The sequence below is a fragment of the Rhipicephalus microplus genome, chromosome X (genome assembly GCF_043290135.1).
Source record: "Rhipicephalus microplus isolate Deutch F79 chromosome X, USDA_Rmic, whole genome shotgun sequence".
NCBI lineage: Eukaryota > Metazoa > Arthropoda > Arachnida > Ixodida > Ixodidae > Rhipicephalus > Rhipicephalus microplus.
Window position 1 is genome coordinate 301,434,134 of NC_134710.1, and position 19,765 is coordinate 301,453,898.

The 19,765-nt window shown below is 43.4% G+C and overlaps 1 long non-coding RNA gene across 1 annotated transcript; it reads right to left on the reverse strand.

The window, feature by feature from the left end:
- Window positions 1-1,023: 1,023 nt before the first annotated feature.
- Window positions 1,024-2,899, reverse strand: LOC142777196 (uncharacterized). The gene is made up of 3 exons (XR_012887971.1): window positions 2,588-2,899; window positions 1,797-2,054; window positions 1,024-1,125 (listed from the first exon to the last, which is right to left on the reverse strand). It is a non-coding gene; the product is annotated as an uncharacterized LOC142777196 (long non-coding RNA).
- Between the last annotated feature and the right edge of the window lie 16,866 nt (window positions 2,900-19,765).

Here is a 19,765-nt window from a genome sequence, read left to right on the forward strand (position 1 = left end):
TAGATTCACTTCCCAGAGCTTATACACTCATGTCATCATTGGTGCTATACAAATGAGTGTACACTGAAGGATTATATCGACTAAGTACATGATTACTGCATCCATGGCTTTACTTCTTGTACTACAAAGAATGCAAACACAGTTACCATTGGCGACCATAGATGCTGTGATTTCTGGCATGTAAATGTAGAGGCACGCAGGCACTTAACACACATGTTAAAAACTTCAGCTCAAAAATATTTGCCCACTAACACTACAGCAGCCTTTAAATTAGTGTCATAGTTTGGTATCTTCCATGCAAAATTTAAATAATTTCGAATGCAAGAAATTGAACAGCTGAATAATGCACTGCTAAGAAGTTAAGCAGCAGCTGCTCCTGACATCACATTGTGCTCTTTCTGCTGTTGTAAACTTTGAGCAGGAGAACAGTCACTGGCAGTCCCTTTACACTTGTTGGTCTTCTGTGCTCTGTTCTTGATGCACTGTACATGACTGTGGAGCACCAAACCCCTTGTTAGTGCTGGAACTTAGAAAAATACAGATCATTGTTACAACCATGCTACATGCAAGAGTGTATAGTTGTCTATTATGTGCTCATATTTACAGATATTGTATTTTCAGAAGCCAATGACAAGCCTCAACACACACACACACACACAAACAGTGAAGACTGAAAATATATTTAATATGATACAAGAGCAAAACTACAATGTTATAGATGAAGGCATGAAACTTCTGCCAGACATAAAAAGCCAATAAGGTTTCTTCTATTTTGACTTTACATTAGGTGCGAGAAGCAGACCACAAATAAGTTCACTAAGAAACACAAGTTAGACTGCATTACAACACAACAGCCAATGTTCATAACTTTAAGGCTGTCTAACATAGCTAGCTCACCGTACTGCGTATAGGAGCAAATGGGCAGTCTAGAAGACACAAAGATTTTGTGTATTATGAGTGTGCTTGTTGCTGACATCTATTATTCTAAATGAACAAAACCTTTCAAAAATGCACTTCATCGGGGGAAATAATCATACGCAAGAAACACAACGGGTTCCTACAGGTGCCACCAACACTCACCATTATTGTTGATACCAGTGTCTTGCCGGATGGATATGCTGCGTCCTGCACAGAACAGCAAAGGAGCGCTCTATGACTTGGATTGCATGTGTGCTAGCTGCATCGCTCTGCTACTGAAATAGGCTAGCCACAGACAGAGAAATGAGAAGCCATGGCTTTGAAACACACTTAACGTCACCTTAAGAGATCAACAATGCATACTTAGGTCAAGTAAAATTTGTAGAAAAATATATATCACTATGCAATCGTGGTGAACATGTTCGGCTGAAACACAAGCAACAGCACTGAGAGAGAAAAAGCTACATTAGGTAAAAAATGCAGTTACTGGCCCTATGTCATCTGAGGCTTCTTCAATAGGTCTTTCTCCTTGCAAGTTGTGAACAGCCAGGCAGTTTTCACCCACTTGCTATTTCCTTCTAGAGCACTTGATCCACAAAAGGAGTCACAAGCTCGAGAGCTCAATAAGGAATCAAAGTATTTGTGCTCGTTTCAAAGCACAAGCTTTTGAGTCTCAGATTATTGGAGTTTCATTCATAAGCTGCAGGCTTTCAGCTTTCAACATTCTCAATTATCTTGCAATTTAGTTCTATATATGTTGCATAAGAATTATGTGTAAGAATATTACAGGTATCCACTGAAAGCAACCATGCTTGGGTTTTCAATTTGTGCACAGTAAGTGGTGTTCACGTAATCGTATGTATTAAAGAAAAACTAACCTTGCAGCCAGCCGTTAGGCAGTTTTGAGCGCTCGAAGCTCCCAAGCAGATCACAGTCCTTCCAGATGAGGCTGCCATGCATGCTTCCATGCCACATCCGCTGAATGATAACAGTCCCAGCAGTGACATAGGCTTGCACAGTTAGGAAAAACGTGTCCTTCCTATTTTTGTACAGGTGCTCCAAGTAATGGTGAGGATTGACGTGCCAGAATGTGCAACCGATGCATCACAGGACCTTAACAAACCAATCTCTGCGATCTGTGAAGAGCCAAAAACGAGATATTTAAAAACAATCATTAAAAGCACTCACTTCTAATACTTATTTGAGGAAGCTATCACTTCGTTAAAGGGACCAAAATCTGCTATATTCACTTTGAAATAAACTGAAGCCTCATGTAAAATTTACGTACCGCAATATATATGTCCTACTGAAGTATAGTACCACCACAGTGGTAATCGTTTATAGAACTAATTTTCCAAAATAACATAAATTTTTTAAGTGCAACCTGGCTCCTGAAAAATAAATTCACATTAACTTTCCAACTATCAAACGTGGTCAATCGACAGGCCCAACCTTATAATCAAACAAGAGCTCACTTGTATCAAATCACAAAAAACTTTTTATGTATTTGCTCCATAATATATGTATGTATATAACAGTAGTAGTAAATTTTTCATGCTTCAACTTACCATAGAGAAACATTACATCTGATGGGCTTAAAAATTGCACACGTTATAGAACTGCGTGAATTATAGTACCGGTGAAATTTAGTTCTGCAAGGTGAACTCACCGATGGCAGAATTTAGTAGCCGTCGGTGTCATGAGGAACCAAGTACGGCCAACAGGCAAAGGGCATCTGCAGACTGGAAGCTGCCAATGACAGCAATGAAGGGCTGGCCAGGCGTGCACGTCCATTGATAAAGTGTAAGAACTGGCCATGACCGGCTGTTGTCAATTGAGGCTCTAGTGCCGTGCAAAACGATGGCCAGACGAACTCGGAAACCTGTAGTTTGGCGATATTGGCCTACAACTTCATCCAAAGCAAGGCACCGGTGAAATCTTTGTTTTTTCTGGGGCCGAAGGGAAGCTTGACGTTCACGGGCTCTCGCTGTCACATAGAACTCTCAAGTTGTAACTGAAGAACAGTCTAGGCGCGCTTCCAAAGTAACACGATCCACAACAGAGTGTAGCATCTCGCAGCTTTGGTTGATCACATCACAGCGCTAGGACTATGGTTATCACAAAAAGGAGAAGTGCCGACTTAATAAACAAAAGCGCCAAGCTGCCCCACCACAACTTCGCAGGGCAAAACAGTTATCAACGCTCTCTTTCAATTTTCAGTCACACGAGCACAGCTTGTTCACAAGTCTTGGAACGTCAACACAGCACCACTGTTCACAACGAACATCGTTTCACACCCGAACAGTACATTGCTCTGAAGTAAATAGAAGCGTACGGGCTAACTAGTGGCGAAGCAAGAACCGAGCGCGTATAGTTCATACGTTTCCGTACGTACTTGGGGTCACTCAAGTAACGTGTCAAAATGCTGTCAATCCAAAATGTCGCACAGCACCCAACTGAGAGACTGGAAAGTCAAGCGAACAAACTGTTACCGGCACACAAACACACATTGCAGGCTTCTCGAGTGCTAGTTGCCGTCGATACATCGACGCCGATCCCCGCTTGATAACCACACCGACGCACAGGCTTCGCTGCGCTTCACCGTACACCATTGCACTGACACAGCTTTCCGCACTGCTTACACGCACCGAAAGAGCTGCTGTAATCACAACACATCCGGTCAAACGCTGAAGTAACTCGTGCGAGAAGCATTTGCTGAAAGTCGCACCGACCGATATGCTGTTTACGACGCCTTGTTGTTTTCGACAACTGCACCGCACGTAAGAGAGCTCTTAGAAAGTACTTGCACTATTTTCACGGCGTGAAAAAAATTTCTCTTATGTGTGAGGGGGGTGATATGACGAACAAGACAGGCGTGCCAGATGAAAGAATTGTTTTGGCAACGTCACGGAGTGAGCTGATGTAGAGGGTATTGCTTCACAACCAATCACAAGCTGTGCCTGTTGGCCAAGCCGTCGTCTGCTCGCGTTTGTCGTCTGCTTCGATCAGAGCATGCGACAGAGACTTCGCCTTCGCAACGCTATTATTCTCAGGTCAAGTGGTCGCTGCGTCGCACAAAATACATGTCAGTGGCTCGCTCTACCTTTGAATGATGTTCGTGCACCAAGTTAAATGGCTGGTAATTGACGCAGGGATGAATTCAGCGAAGGTTTGCTCCAGAATCGTGAGAATTTGCATATTTTCGGTGTCATACAAAGTTACTAGGGTCGTTTCATTCTGATTACTTGCCATAATATCATGGTCCATATCGGTGTCTGAACAGTGAAGGTGAAGATGCATGATTTGTTTGTAGTTCCATGCGTAATCACGCGCACCCCTAATACGCTTTGGTTTACAAAGTACGCTTTGTTCCAGATCGTCCCAAAGTGTATCGACAGCTTTATTTCAGAGATCACAACCATTGGACAGTTAGAGCCAATGAAAGTACACTAGAGCACAAACTTTAGGAACCACTCACTGAAAACTTCCTCTCATTTTTATTTCCAATAGCGTGCAAAGAATGTGCTCCCATTAACCTCTTTGGTGGTAATTTCCACCAATAAGGCAAGGATCTTGAGTCGCACTTTTAATTGGATGAGATGGGGCGCAACACAACAACATAACAAATAAGGTTGATCCTATGTCGCGTTCGAATGCACCGACCATTCACGTATCACATTGATTTTCATCCAACCACAAATCTTTACATGCGTAGTTTTATGCCATTGACGCCCAATAGAATTCTTCAATTACTGCGACTTCGAACTTATTGGACGGGGTGGTTGTCAACACCATCCACTGCGTACAAGGGAAACAACACGCGAAGCTCAAAGCGCCGAAAGAAATAAAAACGCACCAGCAGTCATCAGGCAGCCCTTAATGGGCATGAATTAACTCAAAACCAGCCAGGGCACCAAAGTATACCGCCGCGGCAGCAGGTTCGAAGTAGCCACATTGTTCCTAAGAGTGGTCCGGACCACTCTTGGGATTTTCTCTCTGCCATGCTGTTTTTACGCACGATTTCGCTTCGTGAATCCACTTACGAGCACTTTTCGGTGACGTAAGCAAATATAGCAACTGCATCACCATCGCTGACATGTTCCCGGGCAGTCACAGCGCGCTTTATTTGCAGCGGCCGATGTGAAAACTATGGCCTCTTACGACGTTTTTTTGTTTCGTGAATCGACTTACGCAACAAAATTTATCTTGCGCAAAAATGTTTTCGTAAGTGAGTTTTGTGAATCCGGGCCCTGTTTTGTTACACACACACACACACACACACACACACACACACACACACACACACACACACACACACACACACACACACACACACACACACACACACACACACACACACACACACACACACACACACACACACACACACACACACACACACACACACACGCACAAACGTAAATGACCTGGGTGGAACATTTCGTTGCCAATGTTGTGGTCATTATTAGCAGGCCTTCATTGCGGCGTTTCTCATAATCGGCTCGTGGCTCGGGGCATAAAACCCTATAGGGTTTTATGCCCTATAACAATATCTTAGATAATATATCATAGATATATCATAGATATATATCATAGATATCATAGATATAGAATAACAATATCTATAGATATTGTTCTTCGGAGGAATTAAATATTCACTTATCTGCTTGTGGCATTTGAAACTACATAAGCTGAAACATCAGAAGGTGATATTACAACCAATTGGCGTCTCTCATAATCATATAGTGGTTTTGGGACGTTAAACCCCACATATAAATCAATCGATATTACAACCGAACATAGTTTATTTGACAAAACAGGCTCATATTTGCACTCATTTGAAGAAATTTGAGGGGAAAATGTGCGTACAAATTTTCTTCGAATATAAATTTGTCTTCACTGATACTTTTCGAATTCTGAGCGTTTAAGAAACAGAACATTTTTAACAGCGGATCTATTAAAGCCTCTTCAGACCCCACGTACATTAAAATGCACATTTATTTTTTTGTTTTCCAAATGCCCGCTGTTATTAGGGCCACTATTCTTGATGCAATATATAGTAAAATCCATGTTTTTCCGCTTTCAAAAATCAACAAATTCTAGTAAGTGTGAAATTACTCAGTAATAATGCGGTTATTCTTTAAATTGTTATTTCAATACACTTAGGAAGAGTGCAGGAGTAATACCCGCTCGTATTCTGACCTTAACAGGGCATCTTTTTTTTTTCACAAGCAGTTTTCTTCAAATGTGCATTATAATGCACACTCAGTCTGAATGGGTGCATTTGCATGCGTAGGTTCGCCAATCTTATGCGGCTTTTATTAGGCTTTTTACCATTAGGCTTTGGCGTTTACTTCATTTAAGAGTATGCAAGAAAGAAGTGAAATGTCTTCTTGAGACAAGACCAGCATCTAAATTTTGGAGCTGGCATTGTTGCACGATGAGGCTTCTCTTGATCACTTCCAAGTGTCGAAAGACAAGTGTGGTGGAGAATTGGACAGTGAATCACCGCGTAAGCTGTTGAAAGTAAAGGTGCCAAGAACTGCTCAAGTAAGCCACATGTTCGAGCTCGTGAACCAAATTCCAGGATCTTCTCAGTGACGCCCAGTATGGTCTCAGTAAAAAACGTTTCGGTGTACCGCGTACACCTTTCCTTAGCATCCCGTCTGCCTAATAATTCTAAAAGGAGTTCCACAACAAATAAATATACTCTTCGAAGGAAAGGTTAAATTTTCTTTAAGGCGAGGGCTGTTCATATCCTACGCCTTGTGACACAGTGTGCACAGGGTATGCAAAAGCTGTTTGCCGTACAGTCACAATTGTTTGCTGGTAATATACGGTAGGTGTGTGCATTCCAAGATGTGTTTTGATTTCACCTCTGCAGCCACCACTTCACTCGGGTCTGAGGAAGATACGACTGTGCCTGACGACAGATGAGTGTCCGCGTCACTTGTCAAGCTTCGGTTCCCAGATACACCCATAGATCACGTAACTGCATCGGTCGCGGACGAAGTGGTAGGCGCACACTGAAACGGTGAATTGCGGCTCCAGCGTGTACACGTACACGTGCTAGCCGCACCGCAGGGCCTCTACATGCGCTAGCTGCGCAGCCGAACCGCACGTGACGGCACACCTGCCGCACGCAAGTGGAGGGTGAAAGAGTGTCGCTGATTCGCTTGTTCGCCTTCCACTTGCGGGTGGCAGGTATTCCGCCACGTACAATGCAACCGTGCAGCTAGCGCGTGTACAAGCCTAAAGTATAGGAAAGGCGGGTGTGGCAGAGGCTGCCACACCACCTTTTCCGTGCATCACTGCAAGATAAATAACGTAACAAAAATGAGCAGATCCCACGTACAGTGGGAATTGATGATATGCTAAGCACGAAGGAGGAATGCTCATATGTCACTTTGAAATCAACACATTGTTACGAGGTGAACGTGAATTAAGCCATACATGACTTCCATGTCATCAGTATCATGTTTGGACATGTTATTTAACTTTGTCGTCTATTCAAGCCACGGGATAAGAAATTCGGTACAGGTAGAGCTAGCGAAACGGCCGCGAGCTTGCTGTGAGCGTAGCAGATGTAGTCATGTGTTACATGACACGCATGCCTTGATTATCATGTTTAGACGTGTCATTTACATTCGTCGTCTATTGACATCACGTGATGTCAAATGTAGAATATGTTGAGCTAGCAGACGGCTGCGAGCACGCTATGAGCGTAGCATCCAGTCATGTTTTACATGACACGCATATCATGATTATCTTGTTTTGACGTGTCGTTTACCTTCGTCGTACATTCACGCCAGGTAATACCTAATTTACTAATGCGGAGTTAGAGAAACGGGCGCGAGCGTTCTATGAGCGTAGCATGTAGTCATGTTTTACATGACACTCATGATTATCATGTTTGAAAGTGTTACCTTCGTCGTCCATTCACGTCACGTAATATCGACTTTGATATATGGGAAGCTAGCGAAACGGCCACGAGCGCATCATGAGAGTGGTATGTCGTCGTGTTCTTACATGACACCCATGTCATAATTATCATGCTTGCCGCAGTCATACTCCTTCGTCAACCATTGACGTCACGTAACACTAAAATTGGTATATTTGAAGCTAGCGAAACGACCGAGAGTGCACTATGTGCGTAGCATGTTGTCTTGTTTTACATGACACGCATGTCATGATTATCATGTTTGAACGTTTCATTTACCTTCGTCGTCCGTTCGCGCCACGTAATAACCAATTCGGTATATGTGAAGCAAGCAAAACGACCACCAGCGCATCATGAGTCTGGCATGTAGTCATGTCCTTACATGACCCGCATGTCATGATTTCTACGTTAGGGTCTCTCCCTTGTGTTCGTCATGCAGTCATGTCATGCCATTATTTTGCAACATGTCATGTGAACGAAACCATGGTGCACCGCAAGAGCAGCAAGGCCTTGAAATGTAAATCATGACATTCATGACATACAAGTCATTATTTTCATGTTATGACTAGTAATTTATGCTCGATCGTCATTCAGTCATGCTATGCCATACCATTTTTTGGTATTGATATCATTATCGAGAATTGAAGAGAATTGAACACGCTCTGAAAAACGGAAGAAGCGTCAAAGCAGTGAAGAGGAAACTTGGGATAGGCAAAAGTCGGATGTATGCACTAAGGGACAAAGAAGGCAAATAACTACCAATATGGATAGGATAGTTAAAATAGCGGAGGAGTTTTACAGAGATCTGTACAGTAGCCGATACAACCACGACCTTAATACTATAAGAACTAGCAGTAACCCAGATGACACCCCACCAGTAATGATAGAAGAAGTCAGAAAAGCTTTGGAGAGCATGCAAAGAGGCAAAGCTGCTGGTGAGGATCAGGTAACATCAGATCTGCTGAAAGATGGAGGACAGATTGTGTTAGAAAAACTAGCCACCCTGTTTACGAGGTATCTCCTGACGGGAAGGGTACCAGAGTCTTGGAAGAACGCTAACATCATCTTAATACATAAGAAAGGAGATGACAAGGACTTGAAGTATTACAGGCCGATCAGCTTGCTCTCTGTAGTATACAAGCTATTTACAAAGGTAATTGCTAACAGAGTAAAGAAAACATTAGAATTCAATCAACCAAAGGAACAAGCAGGATTTCGAACAGGCTACTCAACAATTGACCACATTCATACTATCAATCAGGTAATAGAGAAATGCTATACAATCACTATACATAGCCTTCATAGATTACGAGAAGGCGTTTGATTCAGTAGAAATATCAGCCGTCATGCAGACACTGCGGAATCAGGGCGTAGATGAAGTATATATAAACATTCTGGAAGAAATCTACAAGGGATCAACTGCTACCATAGTGCTTCATAAAGAAAGCAACAGAATACCAATCAAGAAGTGTGTAAGGCAGGGGGACACAATCTCGCCAATGCTATTTACCGCATGCTTACAGGAGGTTTTCAGAAGCCTAGAATGGGAACAGTTAGGGATAAGAGTTAATGGAGAATACCTTAGTAACCTGCGCTTCGCCGATGACATTGCATTGCTGAGTAACTCAGGAGACGAATTGCAACTCATGATTACGGAGTTAGACAAGGAGAGCAGAAAGGTGGGTCTTAAAATTAATCTGCAGAAAACGAAAGTAATGTACAACAACCTCGGAAAGGAGCAGCGCTTCGAGATAGGTAATAGTGCACTTCAAGTTGTAAAAGACTATGTCTACTTGGGGCAGGTAATAACCGCTGAGCCTAACCACGAGATTGAAGTAACTAGAAGAATAAGAATGGGGTGGAGCACATTCGGCAAGCACTCTCAAATTATGACAGGTAAATTGCCACTATCCCTCAAAAGGAAGGTATATAACAGCTGTATCTTGCCGGTACTTAGCTACGGAGCAGAAACCTGGAGACTTACAAAGAGGGTTCAGCTTAAATTGAGGACGACGCAGCGAGCAATGGAAAGAAAAATAGTAGGTGTAACCTTAAGAGACAAGAAGAGAGCAGAGTGGATTAGGGGACAAACGGGGGTTAAGGATATCATAGTTGAAATAAAGAAGAGAAAATGGACATGGGCCGGGCATGTAGCGCGTAGACAGGATAACCGCTGGTCATTAAGGGTAGCTAACTGGATTCCCAGAGAAGGGAAGCGGGTTAGGGGGAGACAGAAGGTTAGGTGGGCAGATGAGGTTAAGAAGTTTGCGGGTATAAATTGGCAGCAGCAAGCACAGGGCCGGGTTAACTGGCGGAACATGGGAGAGGCCTTTGTCCTGCAGTGGACGTAGTCAGGCTGATGATGATCATTATCGAAACGGCCAGCATAGCTATAGGTCGTATGTGGATAGATAGATAGATAGATAGATACATACGCTCAAGGTCGCCGAAGTTCACTGAGAAATGCCTCGCAATTAAACCAAATCTACACCAAGTCACAAAATATCCCAAGTAGGGCAACCCGGGAAAACCGTAACTTGGCTGTTTACGCAGGTTTCACACTTGTCGGGACAGGGGAGATCTTCATTTAGAACTGATAACACAACGTCCCTCAGGATTTCAGTTTCATTATGAAATTAATAGATGTCACTGAAACGAAGCCTGACCAACCTTCGTATTCAGTTTGGCATTTCCGATAATTTGTCGTGTCAGCGTTCGTTATGATACGGTTCAACTACAGTTAATGTTGGTACAGCCAAAAAACAAAAACGAAAAGAAAACAGAAAAAAAAGAGGAGATCAGAACCGACACAACACGAGTGCTGTGGAAATATATCAATTCTAAATCACCATATAGCCCAAGAAACCATTTTATGAACAACAGCACAGTGAAAACATGCAACTTTCATTATTTATTTATTTATTTATTTATGAAAACTACGACACTCAAATAGAGTTTTACCAGAGTGGATATACATTTGTTGTGTTTACAAATAGCAAACAAAGAAAAAAAACAGTAAAAGTACCTACAGGTTTTCAGAGGGTAGAAAAAACACAAAAAAGACGATAATTTGAAATAAAGGGCATACAATAAAACCAAATCAGATCTATATTTAAGATGACCACTGGTGTAAAATAAACACTAGAATGATTGAAACAAACAGCACCAGTACATGTATAGTGATGTATAGTGTTCACACACTCATTGCTGGAGGTTCGTAGGAAATATATATATATATATATATATATATATATATATATATATATATATATATATATATATATATATATATATATATATATATATATATAATGAAAGATGCCATTCTGTACAGCACTGTTATATTTATTTTAAAAAAAACGCGCGCAACTTTTTTTGTAGTGAATCTAAATTGGTTATGTCATGACAAATATTACTTCTTGCAACGTTAGAAAAACCTCTTTAATATCATTATGATATCTTCACTCCAGGTAGAGTATCTCACCTACAATCCCCGCAGCATTACAGTCGTTAGGTTCACAGCATGGTTTGGACAGCTGAGCTTCTTCCAAACGTTCACCAACCAATGATTACTTTCCGCTGAAAGTTGCGAAAACGTTACCTGCAAGCTATTGCGACAACATGGCGTGATATCGCGAGAGAATCCGGCCTCCACAGAAGTCCCGCTCACTCAAATGAACGTGCACTGCGAAATTTAGACAAGATAGGTTCAATTTTTCACTTGCGCATCGCTTACTTCTCTACAGCGCATGTAGTTTTCTTTTTATTGAGCTCGCGAGTGTTTTTATTACGCATATAGCTTTCTTTATTCATCTCACGAGTGTTTTTATCAAATGAACTTTCAGTGCGAAAATATGTATATTTAAGCCAGCTTATACCTGTTTTTTATCCAAAGTAAATTTACTGAAGATTAAGAGTGGGCTGGAGAGCTAACGCCTGTCATGCCAGTAGAATGAACGGTCACTTACCGCAGTGCTTAAAGGCAAAAGTGTGCAACTAATACACTCTACCCTTCCTACCGTAACAGCAACTTGGAATATAGCGAATAAACGAAGTTAAGCACCAGACCTCATGCGATGCAGTGAAAAACGATGCGGTAAATATTAGGAGATAGGGACACAGCAGAGTAGATCATGGAACAAACAGGAGTTGCCAATAGCAGTACTGCGTTTAAAAGAGAAAAACATTATGCCTGGACGTTGTGCGTCGGGCAGATATTCAAAAGCAGTGTTGCCAGGAATATTTTTTGGGGAGATGGAATGGGACTGGGGAGGCAGTCCTACCTGCTCGATGAATTTTCGTGTTTGTTGGTATGTATATATATGTATATATATATATATATATATATATATATATATATATATATATATATATATATATATATATATATATATATATATATATATATATATATATATATATATATATATATATATATATATATATATATATATATATATATATATATATATATATATATATATATAGAGAGAGAGAGAGAGAGAGAGAGAGAGAGAGAGAGAGAGAGAGAGAGCAGAAGGATGTCGCCCTGATTATATGTATATGCAGGAATATAGTAATAACGAGAAGGCACAAAGCCTGCTCTGTAGGTCGGTTGTTCTTATTTTCCCGTCGTCTTTTTCTTGATCGCCCTAGCCGATCGCGCGTCCGAGATCAGCCGAGTGCCGCTCTTTTATCGTTACACTCGGCCTTGCTGCAAGTATGGCATCCTGTCAGCAATGTCTGAGCCATCTCGGGCACTTCACCGTCATCTCTAGCAATGACGTCTCTGGTGCTGCTGCCTGTACTTAGGTGGTCAACCTTTCAAACACATCTCTAGAGGGCGGAGTTCACAGTGCAGTAGTGGTCGTAGCACGCATAGAAGAGAGTATTGTTGGCACAGCTTGGTCAATGGTTTGCATCCCACTTTGCGCACTGCGCCGACAAATAATGCTTGCACAGCGAAGAATGCGTACAATCTCGAACAAGCATGGAGTGCACTCTTGATTCGACGTGGCAGCGTCTGCACTGTTGTGACTGCAGTGATTAGTCCTGTGGTAAACATGACAAAAGGTGGTCTTCGATGGCTCCGTACCACCTCCGCATACGCACACACGCCACCGTAGCTGTGGCACACACCGAAATCATTTAGGTTTTCCGAATGCATCTTGCTGCTTTGGTTGAGCTGGTCGTCGTCCGACTGTCAGTGGCGGGTCCGAAGATGGTGACGGCCACTTCGTGTTGACCCGCGCCGCTCTCTGTTGATATACCAGATGTCCAATTAAAGCGCTTGGCGTCGTCAGCAGACTGGCATGCATGGCTGCCGGAATGGCTAACGCTGTCTCCACCTGCCTGAGGCGCATCGATGATGCCTGCGTTGGCTGCTTTGGACGAAACGTGCGCACTCTCGGCTAATGCCTGCCGGACAGCCAACATATGCGCGTCCGACTGGACACAGTAGGTTATTGTATTACCAGTGAGCACTTCAGTTGTGGTATATGAGCTGGGGATCTTTGGGGCGATATGATAGTCTAAGTCGAGCACTTGAGGTTGATTCCATCGTCATCAACAGTGAGGCGAACGTCACCAGAGAGTAGATAGGCAGCTAGAATCATGTCAGCTGACAGGTCTTCAAGTATGGCAACCGTAAGTAACATGCTTCCGGGTGCGGTTTCGAGATGCTGGCCAAACGTACCGATGGGCTATACGTCACCACCGAGGACATGCAGGGTTGCCTCCAGCCAAGGTTCCGGATTGGCTGGTGCATGTCGTCGATACAGCACCATGCGTTGAGGGCCAGTGTGCACAAGATACGTAAGCTGACCGACGCCGCCGCCACGGACCTTCATCATTAGGCGCTATATACCGCGTTTCCCAGTGCGTAGCTTGATGGTTTGTTTAACGTCGATGTCGCCACCGAAAATCAGTGAGAGGTACTCCTTCTGGAATGGCAAAGAGAACAAGCTGGATCCGGTGTTCGGTAGTGGGTAGGCTGACAAGCTGCCGTTCGATGAGTTACACTGTGTAGTTCCAGCCTCGGGGAGGTTCCCTTGAACTCCGCCCTAGGTGGGTCTGTTGTTTGACACGAAGGTATCCTGGCAACACCAACCGAAAGCAGCAATGAGCCGGCCACTTCATTCCATCCAGGAACGTAGGTTGACACCTTCGTACTTGTACCATGCCTCTGCAGCACCGCGCAGGTGGTCGATAGCTACCAGCTATTTTTGATTTTCTAGAAAGGCAAGCCGAGTGAATTTATGGTCGCTACTCATGCGTCGGCGTCATCCTGGAATCCAAGAAAAATTGGTACTTTCGAATGTGCTGGATATGTAGGAATGCCGCCCGGAAGCCATAGCGCAACGGCGCAAAGCGGTGGAAATTTCGCGACAGTTGCGTAATGGCACGCAAGAGCTCCACGGAGCTCTCGGGAGAGACTCATAGTGAGCCAGGGCAGGCACCTGCGCGGAGTGTGGTGGGTCCGGTACTCACGGTGGTTTAATCCACAGCCAAGGACGCACGGGCGGCGTTCGTTGGATGCTGATGCGATGAGGGAGTCCACTTTACGTAATCCACGCCCATGGGAATAACTGCGTTCCAGACGAGAGGAGCCCGTGCGGTGCCTTGGCGCGAACTGGTGTTGCGGAGCCGTTGAAGGAAAGTTGAGCCTCTGGTGAGGCCTGGACGCCGTCCCCTGGCGGCATTAGCAGCGCTGGTAGGTTGTGACGGGACAAGGAGGCATAGACGCCATCCTTGAACTGTCCTCAGCGCGGTGGTTGGTAGACGGGTTCCATGGTTGAAGAAGCGTGGACGGCTTTCTTTGTGTGGCGGATTCGGAACGCTGAGGACGCACGAGCGCAGACGGTGGCCGCTTTAAAGTATCGTTTTCGACAACTGCATCATTCTAATATCGAAAAGTAAGACACAATGCATGTTCAGTAGGCCGGTTGTTCTTGATGATGGTGATGATGACGGTGATGACATATATGAATGGTTCACACCCACTCAGAGAGATTAGTCAAAAAACATATCTTTTGCGAGAAAGAATGAATTACACATTGTATAACTCATGCAATATAAAATGTTTAAAAGAAAGAAGAAATTCGTACATCTCTTCTGCGCCCTAGCTGATCGTGTGCCCGAGCCCAGTGCCGCTCTCTATCGTATATAATCTATCTATCTATCTATCTATCTATCTATCTATCTATCTATCTATCTATCTATCTATCTATCTATCTATCTATCTATCTATCTATCTATCTATCTATCTATCTATCTATCTATCTATCTATCTATCTATCTATCTATCTATCTATCTATCTATCTATCTATCTATCTATCTATCTATCTATATATATATATATATATAGATGTATATATATATATATATATATATATATATATATATATATATATATATATATATATATATATATATATATATATAATTAAATTCTGCCCTATAAAATAACTTTCTTTTACAGTCGGCCTAATACCTTGTCTGCTTTAATTAAATCATTGGTCCTACATAAACAAAAAAGTACCTGCTTGAATAGGCCGCCACCTGTTGCTGACCCAAAATACCTTAATGAAGAAGATATGACAATACCGGTGAGCGTACAGACATAACAACAACAAAGAATTGTGTTAAATTAAAATCGTTATCATCTAAATTAAGCGTTAAACTTGTATGGCAAGCTTGATGGTATATAGGGCATCTCTAAATAGTATGGTATCGCAACTGAACGAAGACGCAAGAAAGGCAAAAACTACCCTCGCATGGCACTATTGTAGCCGTGTGCCTGTCCGCGTGCGCCTTTATTGTGTCTCCGGGTGGTTGTGCTACGACATTATTCAGTAAACTAAGCAAAAAGCAATAATAAAGAAGTTGACAGACAGCACTTCGAGCTATAAACATCTCATGTCGAATGAGCACCACGTGCTCAGTCGTACGTACGTGTATTTCACGACGGGACACACTATATAGCGAAACAGAAACGCAGACAGAGAACGGGCAGTGATAATTGTGAAAATACTGATTGGGGGAGCATACGATAACCGAACTTTAAAACTAAATTGGAAAATAAAAAATAAGTGAAGCTAGCACGGAAATGGCTTCGCATTTCTTCGGAACGTCATAAATTGAATTAACAATATATTAACAGGCTGTTTGGGCTCGCAAGACGATACACGCGGGATGCAAAACGTACGTCATTGGTTCGGTATGTGTATACAACGTACACATATGTTCCTTTGAATGCGCTCCTGCATGAATTCTGCAAGATCGGGGTGTATCATCAAACACGCGCGATGACACACAAAAAGCGAACGCATACGCTAAAAGCGTTCGTGGGAGAAAATTCTGGCAAGTCCTAGCTCTGGACATGCATTTAGCGAATGCGACTTTCCAACCACACAAAAAAAAAATGGAAGAAAGAAAGAAAGAAAAGAAGAGCATTCACGAAAGAGAGGTTTTGCGTATTCAGCCTCTGCTTTCGTTATTGTTTATATTTTTTTCTTAAATATTTTTTCCGCTTAATAGGCATGACGCCCAACTGTATGACGAGTTGGTAAAGTACATTTTCTCCCGTGCATTACGCACGTGGAAGAGCGCGCGTATTGGATTGGATATTCTGCAAGCGGGTTCCGACTTTGGAAGTTTATGTACTGCGAGTCACTAGATTCAGGTTAAAACATCACTGACGATATTGAAGCTATAGGCATACATGTCTGATGTTATTTCTACATGATTCGGTCCACATGCCTTTTTCTTTTTGCAAACATGCACGAATCTTGATACTCAAAAATTGATTTTTCTTTATTTTCTTGTAAAAGAGCGAAACGCGTACGAAACATCTGGCGACATATTTCATGTCTGTCGCATCAGATAGAAGGTTCGTTAACAAAGCGAGCCACAAGCTTTGATTAGTCAATAACATGCGCCTGTAGGACCCATGTGTTATTCATACGTTATCTTTTTTACTAAAACTTTAACCTCAATTAGCATAAAAAAGCAGTAACTTATTGTTGGGGGAGTATGTTGTATCTAGCGCTATTGATTTTCATTTTTACTTATCAATTCCAAAATGGCGGTGACATGCACCGTGTTTTCAATTCGTGAAGCTATAGACGAATATTATGAAGACAATGTCTGGTCCTAATACACACACGATTTAAAAAAAATGTGGTCAATTTTTTTTATTTGATTGAATAATATGTGAGGTTTAACATCCAAAAACTACCATATGATTATGAGAGACGCCGTAGTGGAGGTCTCCAGAAACTTCGACCATCTGGAGTTTTTTAGCGTGCATCTAAATCTAAGCACACGGGCCTACAGCAATTTCGCCTCCATCGAAAATGTAGGTGCTGCAGCCGGGATTTGATCCCGGGACCTGCAGGTCAGCAGCCGAATTTTTTTTCTTATTTACCATGTCTATAATAGCCTCGCTTGTTTAGCGAAACAAAGCTAAGAAAATACTAACTATAAGTGGTTTGCGTTTGTGCGCTATCACGCTCCACCGAAGCTTTAGCTCCCACGAAGAGGTTGTGCAATGGACTTACCACGAGTTGGAAAGGCCGGATGACTGCCGATTAAAGACTCACACCACAAGCTATATTCAGTTGCAAGACCCAGCGCAATTTTCTGCCTGCGGCAACTATCAGTGATCGTTAAGTAAGCTTTGCTCAGTGATTGAGCGCAGAAGGCGGTCGCACACTGCCTATGGATGATACAGGAAAACTAAAATTGAAATCAAGAAGAAAGAAATTCGAGAAAAGATATTTGTGGAAAGAGTAAAAAGTTTGATGGGCCCGCTAGTCTTCTCAGAGTATTCTTTCAGTAGGTTGCGGCAGGATAATTAACCCTGTTTTTTCTTTTTTCGTTTGTGTAACTGATGCATAGTTAGTGGCTTCGAACTCGGGCGCTGAGCCCCTGCTCAGCTCGACACGAAACGAAACTTTTCCCGGCCGGGCGGTGCTCGCCTCTTCAGCGCTTTAAATAAAGCCCCGGAAAGAGAACACTGCAGAGAGCCATAAGGCAGGAAGGAAGGAGGTTTGAGCGGGAGGCAAGCTTTTCGTAGCCATCCTCGGGGCGACGTGCGATACAAAACAAACAGCTCCCCCCCCCCCCCGATCCACACCAAGTGAGCGGAGTGTGTGCGCTGCCGGCAAAGTTTGCTCGCCCAGCCATGCTCGGTTCCTGAGGCTCTGCACACCGCCCTTGCGTCTGTGTGTGTCTGTGTGCGGGCGCTTGGAGCGTGTATATCCAGGTGGCGTAAGGAAGGGAAGTGCCGAAGGATTGGCTGGCGCTTGAGCAGGCGTGAACCCCACCGCCTGTCCTCGGAGCGAACACATGTGGGAAAACACTGCAGGTGTGATGTAGATTAGACATATAATTTATACAGCGTGAACTGACTAGACACAAGACGATCGCTCTGGCTAGAACTTGGGAACAATTTTGTTGCTTGCTTGGTCTCGCACAGAGTTTACTTTGTCCCTTTCTGCCGTCCCCACTGTTTCTTTGACAACGTAGGGCTTCGTTGAGGACACTGGAAGGCCTCCCGTCAGCCGTAACACACACGCAAGCCACTGCTCACAGAGCTGAACGCGGGAAAGTATACATATTGGACATTTCTTGGTCGAGTATACTACGTAAAGCTACAGCACAGCTCTGCTCCCCCTCTTAGTAAGTAGTTGAAACAAAATATTCCGTTGACGTCTCAGCGTGAACGTAACGAATGAAGAGATGCGTGATAGTTGCCCCATCAAGAAAGAAAAACAAGGGGTGCCATTTGCTTTTGCTTTCCACATAAAGTCGCGTAAGGGAGGAAAACTCTCTCTTACTCACTTAAGGCGGGCTAATCGCGAAGCACTGCACCCACCTGTTTCTCCAAAGAGAAAGTTGGGGCATGCAAACAGTTGCTTTTCACAAACTTCACGCTGGAACTTAGCGGCAACTTACCGCTGGGCCTAAAGCTGAAAATGTACAACCATTTCATTTTACCAGTATAGTTGCATATGGGGCGTAAACTTGGAGGGGAAGCTAGCGTGGGATGTAAGAACGAAAGAGATTGTTGTAACGTTAATATATAAGACTGAAAGGGAAGTGTATACAGAGAAGAGGAGTAGCCGATATAGTTATTACCATTGAGAGGTAACAAATGTGGACCTAGGTGGGACAGGTAGTGCGTAGGGACACAACCGATGATCAGTGTGAGAGCGATGGACGCTGTACCAAGGAATGGAAAACGCAGCTATGAATGGCAAAGAATGAGTTGGCGTGATATAGCATAAAGACGTTCGCATGCACAAAATAGAACCAGCTCGTGCAAAACAAAGGAAATCGGAGATCAGTGGTACAGACCCCTTCGTCCTGCACGGGACGAAAAATAGAGTGATATCAATTATAGATAATGAAGCTATCAAAAGAACAACATTTGTCATTTAGGTGTTTTCGTTCCTCCTCTTTTCACTCATTCGCTGATGCTTCTTCGTGCATACCCTCAATGCTTCTTACATGCCATCGTAAGAGCCGCATACCGCTCAAAAGCGAATCTCTCAACTTTTACACAGCCGGAACACTGGCAGGGCTACAAATCATCTTTTGTTTTCTGCAACCAGGAGTTTCGTTTGCGGTGACCTCTCCAGTCTCGCGGAGAAAACCCTTTGCTCATACTCATTTGTGCGGGAGAAGAGAAAAGCGATGGTCGCCCCTCTTGACTTCGTCCCCGGTGTTTGTTTCCGTCTCTGACAGAGATGGATTAGCCGCCGTTAGACCACGTGTTAACGTATTTCGGAAAGCCTTCATCAAGGCGCCCTATCGCGGCCTCCTTCCAATTGATCACGCTCTCTGCTTCCCTGACCTACGATGCTGCGCGGAGGGGAGGAGAGCGAACGGCCACCGCGTGA